Here is a 13,816-nt window from a genome sequence, read left to right as displayed (position 1 = left end):
ATCCAAAAATACTCCAGTCTTCAAATCACTTATAGTTCAGTTCCAAAAACTAATAAGATTAACATAACTATAAACTATGCTTTAGTTATATTATTCCACAGGAAAAAAAAAAAAAACAAAGAACTAAGAAGAATGTCTGAGTGTTTTTATGAATTTGAGTTCACAAGCTAACCTGTGTTTGGCTGTGAAAAAATTAAGGCTTAATTAAAGCTAATTTGACATGCTCTCTGTTTAGTTTACACAAAGTAAATCAGAAATTCACAAAGTAATGCTTAATCAAAGAGCAATACTCAAATTGAATATAATATCAACATTTAAAACAGATACCTTTATTCATCTCAGTTTTCTATTTACCCATTCCCTTGACAATCTCATCTGGTTTCACAGCTTAAATACCACATATAAATTGATACTCCTCAAATTTATATCTCCAGATCAGACTTCCCCTTTTAATTGCAGGTGTATATATATGTGTGTGTGTGTGTATCTCTCTCCAGAAGTCCACCCGAAACTCCTACACAGATGCCTCACTGACATCCAAAACTTAACATGAACAGAAATGATCTCCTGATTTTTCTCTTCAAAATCATTTCTCTTCCAGATTCATCTTTATTTTGGCAACTGTACCCCCTCTAGGTGTTCAACTCAAACACCAACCTATCACCCTCAGCCCCTCTCTTTTTCTCACATTTATCCAACTTGTCAGCAAACTCTTATTTCCCCCTTCAAAAGGAGCCCGTCCTCCCATGTCTAGCAACACCCCTCTTTCCCCCGTCCTCCCATGTTTAGCGCTACCCCTCTGGACCAAACCAACGGGGACTTTCCCTGGATTATGAGAATTGCCTGCTAAAGCGTCCTTGTCTCTGTCCTGGTTCCTCTAGAGTCTATTCTTCACATATTAGCTAAAATCGTCTTGCAAATCATCTTCGTTCAATGTGTATCAGGGTCCTGTGATGACTGTATAAATCTTACCAGAGGTCCAAAGGGCAAAGGGGCTGGGGCAGATTTCAAAGCTGACCCATAGTGAAGGAGCCAACAGAGAAGCCGGTGTGGTGCAGGGACTATCAGGAGGCTCACAGAGCTGTGAGATGACCTGCAGGGTGAGCCACGCTCGCTTCACACTTCAGTGAGGAGTCCCCCCTGAGCAGGTGCCGCCCGATGGGAACTGTTCATCTAGAGAACAGAAGGCTGTTTGCCAAGAATTCTTACACTACAAGACAATGCCAGCTCTTCATCCATTTCCCTCAACACCCAGAAAGGGCACGAAGAAGGTCATGTGGCTGAGGAAATGTCTTTTTCGAGAGAAAACAGGCATGACATCAAGTGACTGATCATTGAATTTGGAAGACCAACACAAGGATGGGACTTTTTCATAAATATATACATGGGACATCAAGATTAATATCTGAAAAACAGAATTTTTCAGTTATTAATAGAAAGTTTTTAAAGTATTCATTATATTTCAACATCCATTACCTATGTTTACATTTACCTATTTTCATTTGACAAATTTTAGGCACAGAAGTTAAAGTAATTTACTATATTCTTATAGAAATGAGTAGCAGAATATGGATTAACACAGGTCTCCCGAATTCCTGACCTATTCAGCATTTGAGAGAAGTGTTTAAATTCTAAATAAATCTGCATAATTAGAGCACTATTCAAGATGATTTTAATTTTGTAATCTTGTGAGAATTAACTAAAAACTGAGGTCTAAAAAACAAGTGTAGCAGGAAAGAAATCAGTGTCTCGCCTTTCTTCTTGCCATTTTCAAACATCTCTTAGCAACTAATGAATTTGGCAGAACTAAATTTTGTGTGCATACAGATTGAAATTAATTCTCTAGAAGATTAAGAAAAAAATAGATATCTAAGCTTTAAAAATGAGATCCACTAGGTTAAAAAATTAAACTTAGTATAATTCCATTTCCACAAAATCCAAGTCTCCTGGTATAGAAGCCTGGGTTGCTGAGGACAGATTTTCTCTTGTTTATTCCTGAATATCACAAAAAAAAAAAAAAAAAAAAAAAATGGGAAAAATAAATCATACCTTCTTCCCTCTCTGCCCCAAAAAGCTATTTTTTTTCTTTCCCAATCATGGGAACATAATCATTAGGAAAAAAACTACGGTATACAGTGAGATATTTGGGAGTCAGGGAGAAAAATTTGATGAGAAGAAAGAGTATTAAGAGGTTCCAAGTAGGCCAGGCGCGGTGGCTCACGCCTGTAATCCCAGCACTTTGGGAGGCCGAGACAGGCGGATCACGAGGTCAGGAGATCGAGACTATCCTGGCGAACACGGTGAAACCCTGTCTCTAAAAATACAAAAAATTAGCCGGGCGTGGTGGCGGCGCCTGTAGTCCCAGCTACTCGGGAGGCTGAGGCAGGAGAATGGCGGGAACCCGGGGGGCGGAGCTTGCAGTGAGCCAAGATGGCGCCGCTCACTCCAGCCTGGGCGACAGAGTGAGACTCCGTCTCAAAAAAAAAAAAAAAAAAAAAAAGTTCCAAGTATACAACATAGTTACTTTGGTAATGGGAGGTGAAAATAAGGCCTCAAAGAAGCATCTCTGACCCTGCCCACCCCGTCTGTCTCTGTCTCTCCCTCTATACACACACACACACACACACACACACACACACACACACCTTTCTATATATTATGTATCTACCTATGACAAAATTCAGTTACAAACCTATCAATCTGTCTGTCTGTCTGTCTCCACAAGCAGTAGGAGCTATACACACATTTCAACAACGCAGAAAGCACTGGTGTGAGTGGGAAGGAATTTACAGAAGTGCGATTCAGAAGAGGCTGGGTGACCAAGAGAATGACGCAGTGGAGTCATATTTGCAGGAAGCAATCAGTCTCTGTCAGAGACTGTGAGGTTGTCAATACAAACGTACAATGAACGACTATCGGACCCTTTCAGATCTTGCCGCCACCCCAGGAATCTCTTCACATTAAGTCCAAGAATATTTAATAGCTTTGTATTCAATTATTTAAAAAAGGATGACTAAAATACTGATACGAAAGAAGTATAAAAGAAACAGTGGGAAACAATAGTAAAGTTTATAAAATCTATCAAACTTATTTTATTAATTCTTGTTTTGAGACTGGGTCTTGCTCTGTACCCCAGACTGGAGGACAGTGGTACAATCACAGCTCACTGCAGCCTCTACCTCCCAGGATCAGGGGATCTTCCCACTTCCTCCAAGTACCTGGGACCACAGGCACATGCCACCATGCCCAGCATATATTTTGCATTATTTTTGTAGACACAGGGTCTACCTAAATAGCCCAGGTTGGTCTCAAACTCCTGGGCTCAAGTGATGCTCCTGTCTCAGTCTCCCAAAATGTTGGGATTCCAGGTGTAAGCCAGCATGCTAAACCATACAAATCTATCAAAATTTTAAAAAAATACATACATAATGATTTCTTATATTAACAATCAATTAACACTATGGGTAAAATTCACCTAAATATACATAAATTGAAGTCCACTTAACATGATAAAACACATCTAGTCTACCTCTAAATCAAGGCTCATGTTTAAGAATGAAATCTTAGAAACATCACTCCTCTGAAGACAGGAACTGGAAAAGAATTACTCATATTCCCACTTTCAATTAATATTTTACATGAAGTGCTAGCCAAGGTAATTTGAAAAGAGAAAGAAAATTTATAAAACATGGAAAGGAAGAGATACACATAGTACAATTTTACTGTGACATCATTTTAAACTGGAAAACCAAATAAAATCAGTTTTTTAAAAAGCTATTTTAAACTAAGAATTCAATAGGTAACAGGAAGGAAATGATAAAAGACTAGTTTTTCTATTGAAACACAACCGATTTCATAAAATACTCTTTTTAAAGCAACAGAAACTTAAAATATAAGGAAATTAACATGAAATATCCAAGACCAAATTTTGAAGATGTAACACTACCCAAAAAACACCAAAACGTAATGAATGAAAATACGTATCTTTGAAGTCTATAACATTTTATTAAAAAATGAGAACGTTCATTATATATTGATAGGAAAAATGACAATGTTCATTGTATATTGATATGAAAAACTTTGAAGATATGTAGGTATAAGAAAAAAGGAAAAGAACATCCAGTTTATATTATGCTTTTACCAGTGAAGAAAAAAAAGAGACCCCTAGAATTTTGTTTTAATGTAGTTGATTTCTAAACAAAGCAGCTCTGAATGATGAACAAGAAACTAAAGGCAGTGACGGCCTGGAGAAAGGCAGGTGAAAAAAGACTACACAGCTAGAGAAAGTGCGGGGCTAGAAGACTAGACGGCACACATTGTCGCGTTTTAGATTTTGCATTTTGTGCAAGTTATCTCCATGACTAAATTAACAAAGTAGATAAATAAATAAAGCCTAATAAGAAATAATGGTTTTCTAATCTATTTGCTTCTCTCTCAGGTGCCACTGCGCTTGAGCCTGCTCATTCTCTCTCTTTCTCTCCCTACCTCCCCTATAATTCTCTGTTGCATTAAAAGCATCATCACAGGTCTCAGGCATTTGCTGCTTCCTTTCTTTGAGAACTGGACTCCCATTTTATTCAAGGGCATTGTAAGTAATTAAGTTTCGCCCCCCCTCACCCCCACAAAAAAAATCTTCGGCTGGCCGGGCGCGGTGGCTCAAGCCTGTAATCCCAGCACTTTGGGAGGCCGAGACGGGCGGATCACTAGGTCAGGAGATCGAGACCATCCTGGCTAACACAGTGAAACCCCGTCTCTACTAAAAAATACAAAAAACTAGCCGGGCGAGGTGGCGGGCGCCTGTAGTCCCAGCTACTTGGGAGGCTGAGGCAGGAGAATGGCGGAACCCGGGAGGCGGAGCTTGCGGTGAGCTGAGATCCGGCCACTGCACTCCAGCCCGGGGACAGAGCGAGACTCCGTCTCAAAAAAAAAAAAAAAAAAAAAAAAAAAAAAAAAAAAAAAAAAAATCTTCTTCACAACCAACTTCCTTAATTATTTTTAAGAATTATTGCATCCTTTCTAAGATAGCATAGAATTTTGGGATGGGTAAGGTAAATAAAAACTTGACTCCTTTTCCTATTTTGTTCTAAAGCTAAATTTCCATTTATTTGTACTCCCAGACGAAACTAATTTATGTATTTCAGTAAAAGCTACCCAGTTTTAAATTACCTAAAGAATTCCTAATACGCACTTATGATTTTGAAAGTACAAATTATTATTTCCCTTTGAGAGTTTGAAATGTTGCTGCTTTTTACTTTCATAAATAAAATTTTATCTCATTAAAGTAGTATAAAATATCAGAAAGGACGCCCTATGCAGTCCTCACATATCTACATTCAACTTCACTTTTTATTGATTTTAACAATTGTTGATAGCTAATGACACCTGACTTTAAATTTTTTGTCTATATTTTACCTACAAAATAATCAGTCATTCTTACTGAGTTTAAGTGCTTACTTACAGATCATTAAATATTTTAAAGAAATTATTCCTGTGGTGAGGTTTTTCTAAATGAAATTTTTTTTTATATATAAAATACCACCTCTTAATCTGTGGTTGGGAGTTTTTGTATTTTTGCTTCATAAAGCTAGACATATACATATATATAACACATATATATTTATATTTCATAGATATAATTTTGTTCCTTTATGTTTGTTGGTAATAATATATAAAGGGAACATACCATTTTTGGAAAAGTTGGAAAAATTTTTCCAAATGTCACAGAAAAAGCAATGTGAAATTCCTTCTTCTCAAAACAAAATGTATTGCACCAGAATAATATGGTACCATGGAAAATATGAGAAATTGTATTAAATGCCAAACTAGTAGCTACTACCTTCTCATTTGAAGAATAATTTTTTTTTTTTTTTTTTTGAGATGGAGTCTTGCTCTGTCGCTCATGCTGGAGTGCAGAGGCATGATCTCGGCTCACTACAACCTCTGCCTCCTGGGTTCAAGCAATTCTCCTGCCTCAGCCCCCTGAATAGCTGAGATTAAAGGCATGTGCCACCCTGCCAGGGTAATTTCTGTATTTTAGTAGAGACAGGGTTTCACCATGTTGGCCAGGCTGCCCTTGAATTTCTGAACTCAATTGATCCACCTGCCTTGGTCTCCCAAAGAGCTGGAATTACAGGTGTGAGCCACCATGTCCAGCTAAATAATTTTCTTATTTGGAATATTTACAAAGTTTCTGAAAAAATCACCTTGGTCAATATTTTGTGATTTAGAAGTCCATCTAAAGGTCAACAAAGGCCATAAGGAACCATAGGACGAAAGTCTAGAAGCCAAGGGAAAACCAAGGTCCTAGTGCCGTCTCTGGTACAAACACACCTGGTGACTTGATCAAATATCTTAACTTCCATGCATCTACGATTCACCATCTGTTAAACTTGCCGTGCCTACTTCACAGGAAGGCAATTTTTATTTGAATGGAATGTAAACAGTTAATTATTGTGTTTATAGCCTTATTCGTAAAACCATTCTAATAACAAACCTTTCAAGAGTAACATGAGGATTAAGGAGGAAGTATAAAAAAGGCTTTGGAAATTTACAAATGCAACTGAGCAATAATGTTCCTTCCAGCAAAAGAGGAACCAAATTAAACTATTGCTATCCATATACTTTGTCCCTATCCATGTAATTTACTGAAACATAGGAATACTGTTTTTCTCATCCCTATTTCCTCATGTCTAGTATCATGTTTCACACATTGGAAGAAGAAATAAATTTGATTTTGTAGTTGGTGGTTTGATGAGTAGAAACAATCTTTTTATTCTATTGCCTAGTGATATACAAGTATAAACTAAGAATCATCAAATATAAAAAATAATTGTGAATAATTTGAAATACAAATTATTCTGGAAGATGCTCAATGTCACTTATCACCAGGGATATACAAATCAAGGCTATGAAATATTACCTCATGTCTGTTAGTATGGCTATTATCAAAATGATAAAAGATAAATGTTGACAAAGATGTAAAGAAATGAACTCCTGTGCACTGTTTATGTGAATATAGATTGGTACAGCCAATAATGGAAGAGTATGGAGGTTCCTCAAAAAATTAAACAGAAATGCACATAACCCAGCAATCCCCCTATTGGATCTAAAACCAAAGAAAATGAAACCAGCACCTTATAGAAATAGTTGCACTCCCATGTTCATTGAGGCATCATGCACAATAGCCAAAATATGCAAAGAACCTAGGCATCCATCAACGCATGAGTGGAATATGATCTTTACAAAAGGAGATACTGCCATTTGTGACAACACAGATGCAACTGAAGGGCATTATGTCAAGGGAAATAAACCAAACATGAAAGAAAAACTGGAAATTATTTCATATGTATAACCTTAAAAAATGGAATACATAGACACAGGAGAAGAACCATGGTTATTGGTGTGGGCTGGCGGCGAATGAGGAGATATCAGTCAAAACTATGAAGTCGAACTTATGCAGGATGAATAAGTCAAGAAATCTAACATACAGCATGAAAACTATAGCTAACAGTATTATGTTGTATACTAGAAATTTACTGAGAGATGATGTAAGATTTTTACACACACACACCTGCTGACTATGGGAGGTGATTAAATATATTAAATATATTGCTTTGCTTGAGTACACTTATTTCACTATGTATTATATTAAGCTATCATATTCCTTAAATATAGACAGAAAAAAGAGATAAACATTGTTTTGGTGAAGAAAATACAGTATAGTATATTTAATATCCATGCAGATTTTATCAAAGGCAAAGTTAACTAAATATGGCTACTTCTCCCAAAGCTGTATATTTCTAGACTGAGTTAAAAATTATGCCTTCTAAGTGAAGTGAAAATGCATTTTGTACTGCAGTCCAAAGCCACTATATTCTGCTTCCATTAGGACTTGTTAGGATTGCTGATTCTTCAGGAGTAGGCTCTGAATGAGGTAGGATTTTCCAAATGCATCAGATACTTATGAATATCTGTCTTTCTTCTTGGAGGAACCCTGAACCACAGGGTGCATAAGTCCACAGGCAATGTAACAGTTTCAGCATCTCATTACTATCCTCAGTGGGAAATAAAAAAAGAAACTTTCTACATTTTCTAATTTGAATATGATACCAGCTGGTTTTTACAGAAAGAAAGATTTGGCAGTCCTCAGACAGGAAAATTACAGTCACTTGAACTCAACTACTTGAATATTTCAGGAATACTTGTTTTCTTCTACCTCTTAACAGAGTCATAAATACTACTGGCATGGCACTGCTTTAGATATCTCAACAAAAAATGATTTGCCATTTGTAAAATACAAAGATCTTACTGCTATTTTCTATACCCAGCTGATCTTTTCAGATCTAAGTTCGGTGTGGTTTCAGCTTAGAGTGCTCAGGTATCATTTTTCTTTACTTCTGGCATTACAAGAGTCTCAGTGAGACACGGCTACGTAGTATCTTGGTGAAACAGTATTGATCTCCTTTCAACAGTGAACAGAGGTCAGCTTTCTATCTGGATACTTATATATCTGACTTGTACACCTAACACCATTAAAATCTATTTGAGTGCATTAGTGGAAATAGATTCTATTATACGGTCTCATGGGGAACCCACCAGGAAGTCATAGAGTATAATGGAGATGGCTCCTTTTAAAGACATTTCAGGCAATTTTCTTGCCATGCCTTAACTTCATTCCCACTGGCTAGCTGGGAATAATCCAATTACTACAATAGCCAGGATTGGTATCCAGGAGTTAGGAGAAATCTCTTTCAAGGACCGAGGTTGGCTAAACTCATGAAGACATGTTGTCATTTCTGAAAACAAAAAGAGGGTTTAATATTTTTGAGTACATAATGATGTGAAATATACCTGATACTTATGATTCAAGTCACTAAAGTGTATTACCTGACAACATGTCCATTTTGTATCTGGTAGGATCTATGTATGCCTCTGCATGATAGGAAGAAATTTATTTTGCTGAAATACCAGATATTGTAAATTATACGAAAAGAGAAGGACATTTAAAAAACAAATAATAATTAGCAGTTTGTTTAGCTAATGACCTTACATACATATCTCAGTTTTTACATTTTTTGTTGAATTTCTGATGAAAATGCCCAGGTATACATAATTAATAATTGTCAAAGGAATTTTGTTATTTCCTGTAATAATCTAAAATGTAAATGCAATATGCTTTTGAATGTAAACAAACAAACAAACAACAACAAAAAAAAAAACAGTGCCAGAATCATGGAGGACTTTGTAAGGTGTTCCCATTGCCTTCCCAGAACTGTCAGGGAATGGGATTCGTCCTGCATACACAGATCTCTTAAAAAAATACTTTGAGTAACTTGCCTAGAGAAGTGCATTCAATCTCTGGCCAGAAAGAATTTGAAAAAAGTTTTTTAAAATGTCATATGCGGCTCTGTAAGGCCACTAAATATGAATCAGGGAATTATTCTAGTACTGAAAATGGTTTAAAAAATCTATCTACATTTAAGTGAGACATTGCAATTTATCATTTTCCTATAAGACGAGACCTCCTCTTGCAAACAAAACATGAATGTTCCAGAATGCTTTTCATGATTTTTATGTTAATAATTATACTCTCAAAACAAAATACTCACCTTGCAGTTTTAAGAATAGTAATATTAGGCTGGCTAATGAATACTGATATATAAGCTATGTCAAATTGTGTGTAAAAGTATGGTTATCTACATCACTACTGATTATATGAAGAGCTAATAACGCCCATTAAAATCGAACATTTTCTAGTTTTCTTATAACCCATGTGATGTACTATAAAGCAAAATCAGACTTAAATAGTCTGATTAGTGACTTGAATCATAAGTATCAGGTGTATTTCACATTATTATGTACTCCAAAATATTAAACCCTCTTTTTGTTTTTCAGAAATGGCAACATGTTTTCATGAGTTTAGCCAACCTCAAATGTAATATTTATGTCACTTATAAGTAGCTGGGAGTTCATCTGTATAAGTACTATTATGGTAGATCTTAATGTATGTGGTTATACTCCCAGTGAAATTCTATTAAAATAGAATTGACATGTGAAATTATTTGGAAAAAAAAATGTAAGTTTCATACAGACACTGAATAAACTGATTTTTTATTTTAAAATATTGAACACCATTCTAAAAGAGGTATCTTGGCAAAATTAACCAATGATTAGCTTTTCACACATTTATCACCTTTTTAAAAAGTTAAGATACTACAACGATAGCCCTTGTAGTATGAATCAAGTTGATATATTCAAGCTGAATATAGCCTGTATGTTTAACTTTGAAATCTGATGAAAGTATACTTTACTATTAAAACCTCAAGTATAATATGAATATAACAAATCATACCTTTTTTTTTTTTTTTTTTTAAAGAAGATTGTTACTGCTGTATAAATGACTCAGGTCTAAAACATAAGCCCCTAACATTTTGGTTGAAGGAAAGTCATGAGAGAACACATTTTAAGTATTTATACTTTTTGCTATTTTAAACATAAAAGCAGAAAGGTGTGACTTCTGCTATTTGCAACCCTGACTTCAAATTAAGTGTATCCTGAAAGGTGTATACATTTTACACATTATAAAAGTGTACCTTTTACAAAGAATACATTAAAAACAAAGAATAAAGGTAGAGAATAAATAAGAAAAGGTTACATTTAAGTCTTATTGCAAGCTGTTTAGTATCTTGAGTAAAATATCGAACTTCAATGGTACATGAATGACCAAGATCTGACTACGTTTCTTTAACACCATTTTTTCTAATCAGCATTATCGCATCCAGTTCTAGGAAGTCCAAGCAAAATTAATAACGATAATAGTGATGTTGTTTTGCTTGTGAAACCACAATATAAGCAAAGTAGAGCATTTATAGTGGTTGTTCTCCATTTCTATTTTTTAATTTGATAGCTCAGAAAATACATAGTTACGTGAGCACCACGAGGGCATATTGTGCAGAGATTTCCATTTTGCAAGCTCCATTTCAGGATATTTCTAGTTTTCAGACCTATGTCTATTTCAGAAGCAACATGGGGGCATGTCTCAAATGTCCACTTTTTAAAGAAGCCTCCTGAAACCACCACAGCTCATCCTTTCAGAATTTTTATTCTCAGACAAATTCAAGCCTTGCTTTTGGCATCTTGAGGAAAATCCCCATTTATCCCAGATAATAGAGAAAATTTGCTCTGCTTATTTAATAGCTGGTACCTTGAGTTACACAGGATTTAGCATTGCGTTTTATCCTAGCTGTTCAGTTGGAACTGAGTGCAATGTTCTTGACATTGCTAAGGGAGTTTTGAGACCTACCTGCGACATTTTTTAGACCCTGGTTGTGGGATTGGGTTCGCATTCCAGGGGAGTTATTTTAATATTCCCCAGCAAATGCACGGCATTCATCAAGGAGGTATTAGGATTTACAGTGGAATTTTGGTATCACAAGCAAGTTGTAAGAATTTTCTAGTAATGGATTTTTCTGTGATCAGTTCAACTCACTGACAAATGACCCCTGATACACAGAACACACATGTAACACACGGGAAAGCAAAGACCATAATGCCGTGCAAAAGATCAAGACGTCATCTGGGCAAGCCATTTGCATCCAGATGAACACAAAACCTAAAGTTGTTTGTATTAAAGTTGGAAGTTTTCAGCTGTGGCTTAATAACCCGTATTAGAGTCAGAAAAACTGTTTCTACAGCCTTGCCCCCCTTCTTTGATCCTTTGTAGTGATGGCGACTAAGTGGGTAGCGAGTTCCTTTAAAAAAAAAAAAAAAGCTTTTTGTATTCCCGAAAGATAGTTATTATCACCAAAAGCTTTCTCTTCTAACGACTAAAAATAGAGCACTCCACCCGTTAGCTGTAGTTCACAGGATTTGTCTTTATACTCCAGGTCTTTCTGCTCCTTAAGTCTACTTCACTTTTTTTTTTTTTTTTTACTTCCTTTTTCAAGTAAGACCTCGATGGACAGGGCTTTAATGAGAATCCAAACAGTGCTAACCAGAGGGACAGGACCATTTCCCTGTCTGACAGGTGAGACGTCTAGGGCCTCCCCATCAGCTTCTGCAGAAGACAGAAACCCTGAATCATTATTTCAAGGTACTTCATCACCCTCCCTCCCCTGTTGCTCTGCTGCCGTCCTATTTCATCGGTTCTAATTTTATTCATGCTCCTCCTTCTGGAACTTGCACTTCAGCATGGGCTGGGTTATGACTGCATGTCCTTTCCTAGGTTCTGGCTTGTATTAAAAATTATAGTAACACAACAATCGACCTGAAGATGCAAATGGATAAGAAAGCTGAAATAGTATTGAGCTTCAAAAACATTATTGGAAATATGAAGAGCTAAAAAAATCGTTTTTTTATGAATTTCTTCTGCAGACTAAACATATGTATTTAGAAAACGAGATGATTGGGATGGAAAATGAGACCCCTATATGCCATGCTGGAATACCAGCAGAAAGCTCATCCAACTGTTTTCTAAATGGAGTAATTGAGGTTGATGTCAGGCCTTTCTATCGGCCGAGTAGGGTGAGGAACGTGAGGCCCTATCTGCAGGTGAATGTAACTTCTGCAGGGAAACTTCTTTCTCCATCCACCCTAGGCCAGTGGCTCTCCATTCTCTCTGAGAAATGGCTGACCCATGATGAAGAGCCCACTCAGCGGGGCACCCGAGCATTTCTGTTTTCACATTAAACCAGTTAATGTCTATCAGTGAAGTCTGTAACAATAATTAAGTAATTTAATTAAGTGTTTTAGAAACCCATGAACAAAGACCATGAAAGAAAATTTTCACAGAAACACTAATTCTCTGCATTGAAAACTCTGTAAGTGGACTTTGCATAAGTCAGTCCCTGGAATTAGGTGTAAGATAGTTCTAAAAGATTGGGGAAAACAATAGAGAGAATGATTTGGCACTTTAAAAAAGAAAATGAATAATGCCTTTTGGGTGTGCTTTTGCAAAGGAAAACAGTGCAGAACTCCACTATGCAGATGTATTTTGTTACCTAGCACCATCTAGCTGCTAATGACTTCCAAGTTTCTATCTCCATGATCTGGTTCCCCCTCGAAATCCACAGGGACCACCCCCTAGTAGTCACCTGGAAATAACTCATAAAGGCAAACTCCTGTGTTCTGCCAGTAATCTTCCTCTTCCCTTTTTCTTCTCTGAATCTCAGTTAAGGCTCGCTCTTTGCTTCCAGGTGCTAAATTTGGAATATATATGTTTGGTACATGTATATATTTGGGATGTATCTCTTATATATACATGTTGGATCTATATTTAGTTTGCATCACCAATATGTACTTACATATACCAAATACACACACACCCCCCCAAATATACTTATTATATATTTTTTGGTATACTGGTGTGTGTGTGTGTGTGTGTGTGTGTGTGTGTGTGTGTGTATATATATAAAAATATAGATGTGGAATATATATGTAGGTAAATATATATGTTTGGTATATTTGGTGTATATATTTAGATATAGGATCACACCTATATATACCAAATATATATATTTGATATATGTGGTTTATTTGGTATCTATGTATTATTTTTATATATATATACACACACATATTTGGTATATATAGGTGTGATCCTACATCTAATGACAGGAGGTAAAATGCATGTATATGATTTGGATTAAAGTAAAATTTTAATATTAGGTATTTATATATTTTAGTGGTTCTCTCTTTAAAAATTTTCATTTGCTTAATTTGGTCCTCATTACATGATATAAGGGGTGTATTGAGGGGAGTTTAGTTTGAAGACTATAAGTTCCTGAGGGCAAGAAGCATTTCAGTCTTGTTACCAATC

General features: G+C 36.0%; 1 protein-coding gene across 1 annotated transcript in view; it reads right to left on the bottom strand.

Annotated features, from left to right (window-relative positions):
* Positions 1-13,816, bottom strand: part of CSMD1 (CUB and Sushi multiple domains 1) — a 2,043,790-nt gene that overhangs the window by 1,770,327 nt on the left and 259,647 nt on the right.

The sequence above is a fragment of the Macaca thibetana genome, chromosome 8 (genome assembly GCF_024542745.1).
Source record: "Macaca thibetana thibetana isolate TM-01 chromosome 8, ASM2454274v1, whole genome shotgun sequence".
NCBI classification, from domain to species: domain Eukaryota; kingdom Metazoa; phylum Chordata; class Mammalia; order Primates; family Cercopithecidae; genus Macaca; species Macaca thibetana.
The sequence above is the reverse complement of the archived record's forward strand: the minus strand, read 5'-3'. Positions and strand labels throughout refer to the sequence as shown.